The sequence below is a fragment of the Gnatocerus cornutus genome, unplaced genomic scaffold (genome assembly GCF_029298725.1).
Source record: "Gnatocerus cornutus isolate USDA-ARS CGAHR unplaced genomic scaffold, icGnaCorn1.1 ctg00000290.1, whole genome shotgun sequence".
Classification (NCBI taxonomy): Eukaryota; Metazoa; Arthropoda; class Insecta; order Coleoptera; family Tenebrionidae; genus Gnatocerus; species Gnatocerus cornutus.
The window spans coordinates 1-3,818 of record NW_028275609.1 but is presented as its reverse complement, the minus strand read 5'-3'; the positions used below and the strand labels follow the sequence as shown (position 1 = coordinate 3,818).

The 3,818-nt window shown below is 42.0% G+C and overlaps 1 non-coding gene across 1 annotated transcript; it reads left to right on the top strand.

Moving 5' to 3' along the window:
- Positions 1 to 1,314: 1,314 nt before the first annotated feature.
- On the top strand, positions 1,315 to 1,434 carry LOC148165526 (5S ribosomal RNA). The gene has a single exon (XR_015771393.1). It is a non-coding gene; the product is annotated as a 5S ribosomal RNA (ribosomal RNA).
- The last annotated feature ends 2,384 nt before the right edge of the window (positions 1,435 to 3,818 follow it).

Sequence of the window (3,818 nt, the reverse complement as noted above, 5' to 3'; positions counted from 1 at the left end):
ACCTTCGCCTTTCGTAGGAGTTGATTTTTGAAAACGATCTTGACGAACAGGTCGGAAAAAAAACGATGTCAATTTCGGACTCGACCATGAGAAACGAATTTGTACGACGAACGGACTTTTCGAACGACTTTTTTCGCAAAATCGACATTTTTTCCTCAAAAATTACCTCACACGACGAAATCCCATCATCGAAACATCACCGAAAACAGTTTTGACGGCGAAATTCTCGTCAATTTTACGAAAATAAAGGGAAAATCAGACGGACCACCGTCGAACATCCAGCGACGGGAACGGACGAGTTTTTTAATTTTTCTTGCCAATTCATTGCGAAAGAAGCAATTTTTCTCGACGAAACCATTTTATAATCATAAAAAAAACTCCCCAAACACCACAAACCAACAAAAATACGGAAATCTTGCATTGTTTGCATTTTTCAGACACTCTAAATAAAACTACGTCGATGTCGGCGGATTTTCAGTCGGTCGTCGGTCGACAGAAATCCAACGAAATTTTCATTTGTTCTTCTCAAAAACGAAAAACAAACAAATCAACAAAACATTCCCTACTATTAGTCGACATTTCGAGCAGAAACTACGAACGTCGAAAGATTTAAAAAATGAAATATGTAGGTGTGCGTGCGTGCGTACTTACTTGAAACTTTTTTCTTGTTTCATCGTCGCACTGGAACAAATTAAATTTTAATGCAATGTAAACGCGACCACACTTTCGACGAAAACATCTCTATGAATCGAACGACGTCGGAAAAAGAATAAATCGAGAAGAGAACAAATCATGAAACAACACACACCCACCCCGCCCGGCCCGGCCAGAGTGGTGGGAATTTCGATGAATGAACAGACAAAGAAACCAACTCTGTTATCAGTTCTAAGAAAGAAAGCAGGTAGCGGCGGCGGCGAACCTTCGACCGTACTACGGTCAGTTCATGAATTAACCCCGTCCGTTCGGAGTTTATTCATCTCCGGTCCGTGTCGGCGTTTACTTCAAGTGGGTGCTATTTCCATCTAAGCAAGCAAGTGAGTAAGTAAGTTCTCAAATTTTAAATTACGTTAATCGCAAGTGACTCGTTGAGATCGTCAAACGAACAATTTAATTTAACGCCTCATACGAGTTTTTTTTTTTCGTCATTTTGTCGCAAAAAAAAAACTAAAAAACGACTCGCAAAAAAAAATTTTTTTTTTTTCTTCTTTTAAATCTTGTACATTTTCTGACATGTGTACCATCGAAAAATGTCACATCCAAACGATCGAACAATCACAAAAAATCGTCAACGTACCATCTTGGAAAATTTTACCAGGCAACGACCATACCACGTTGAAAACTACCGGTTCTCGTCCGATCACCGAAGTCAAGCAACGTCGGGCGCGGTCAGTACTTGGATGGGTGACCGCTTGGGAACACCGCGTGCCGTTGTCTCTACTCTTTTCTTTTTTTATTAACATTTCTGATGTCAAACTTTTTTTAAATATATTTTTCACTATTTATATTTTCTCTCAGGAACTTATATAGTATGAAGACGAAAATTTTTAATTCGTTCGAGTTGAATTTGTGGTTCTGAAAAGAACCGATTTTTTTTCTTTTTTTTCCAACCAACTTCCAAGCTGCTCGAGGAGGATTTATTTTGAACTGGTGTATTTGGTGACGGCCTTGGTTCCTTCAGAAACGGCGTGCTTCGCCAATTCACCGGGCAAAAGAAGACGCACCGCCGTCTGGATCTCCCTGCTGGTTATGGTCGAACGTTTGTTGTAATGAGCGAGGCGACTGGCTTCAGCAGCTATACGTTCGAAGATGTCGTTCACGAAACTGTTCATGATAGACATAGCCTTGCTGGAGATACCGGTATCGGGATGGACCTGCTTCAACACCTTGTAAATGTAGATGGCGTAACTCTCCTTCCTCCTGCGCTTCTTTTTCTTGTCGCTCTTCGAGATGTTCTTTTGAGCTTTTCCGGCCTTCTTGGCCGCCTTACCGCTGGTCTTGGGTGGCATTCTCTTCTAGTCGTCGAGTTAAAAAAACGTTTAAAAACAGAAAACGAGACAGACACGACGTGCACGTTACGACGAGTATACTCGATCTAAAACGCCGCACACCTAAAATCCCTCTATTTATAACGAGCGAGCGACAAACAGGCGCTCCGCCTTAGTTCGTCGTTCGACCATTGCCCTAACGAGATGGCGCTGTACCGACCATATAAATTTCTAGCCTTCGCCGCGTTCGGCATTTATTTCAAGCCGTACGTTTGTCAGTGCGCTTCGTGTCAGTCGCAGTAGGTGTTTTGCTGTTTATATCGTATAACAACATGTCCGGAAGAGGAAAAGGAGGTAAAGTGAAGGGAAAGGCGAAGTCTCGTTCCAGTCGTGCCGGACTTCAGTTTCCCGTCGGCAGAATTCATCGTCTTCTGCGTAAAGGAAACTACGCCGAAAGAGTGGGTGCAGGTGCTCCCGTTTATTTGGCGGCCGTAATGGAATATCTAGCCGCCGAAGTTCTCGAATTGGCAGGAAACGCCGCCAGAGATAACAAGAAAACCCGTATCATTCCGAGACATCTTCAATTGGCTATAAGGAACGACGAGGAGTTAAACAAGCTCCTTTCCGGCGTTACCATCGCCCAAGGCGGTGTCTTGCCCAACATCCAGGCGGTGTTGTTGCCCAAGAAGACCGAAAAGAAGCCTTAAATTTAATTCTTCGCCGCCGTCATCTCGAACGAAAAACAAAAACTTTTATAAAAACCATCTTCACATCGGCCCTTCTCAGGGCCAAAAATTCAACTCGAACGAATTGATTTTTTCGCCAAAATACAACAACCTATGAGAATCATGTTAAAAAGTCTTTTAGATATTTTAAAGTTAAACCGATCAATTAATTCATTATACGAGCGTAGACTGAACGGAAGATTTTCGATTACATTCAACCAAGAAAGATGATTTTTACGACTTTTCATCGTAATTTTTAGAAAAATTCAATGCCCGACTAAAGCACGAACTCGACAACTCTATCTATAATAATTTATTGATTATCTAATTCAAGAAACATTCCGATTCGTCGTAAATTTCTTCACATTTCGCACATTAATCTGTTAAGAACATACACACACACACCGGTCGCCTATACGTGCTCTCCGTCTCGATAATTTCTTGCAGCAGCAGTCGTCAGCGGTGAGCCGTAATACTACAATCAATCGTTTTATTTGCTATGAGATTTTGTTTCAAGTCACGTCTGAGGAGAGTAACTCTACCCCATATTGGACATAACCTCAAATATACTCTTCGTGGCAAAAACGTTCTTTTAACGATGGTCATTCTAACCTAAAACTGCTGTCAAAATTGTCAAAGTCGCCGCCTGGATCACAAATTAAAATGATCACTCACTCCGTACGATTTTCATTTCGATTTGAAGACAAACACACAATTGAGCAACATATTTAATTCGTTTGATTTATTTTGTGGTTCTGAAAAGAACCGTTTTTTTTTGTTTGTTTGTTTGCTTGCCTGCGGGGGGTTTGTTGTTATTCCTCTGAGGATGCGGATACACGTCATAAAATGATAAAATTAACCGCCGAAACCGTAAAGGGTACGACCTTGACGTTTCAGGGCGTAGACGACGTCCATGGCGGTGACGGTCTTACGTTTTGCGTGTTCGGTGTAAGTTACGGCGTCACGGATGACGTTCTCGAGGAAGACCTTCAACACACCTCTGGTTTCTTCGTAGATGAGACCGGAAATACGTTTCACACCACCACGACGAGCCAATCTTCTGATCGCCGGTTTCGTTATACCTTGGATGTTATCGCGTAGAACTTTG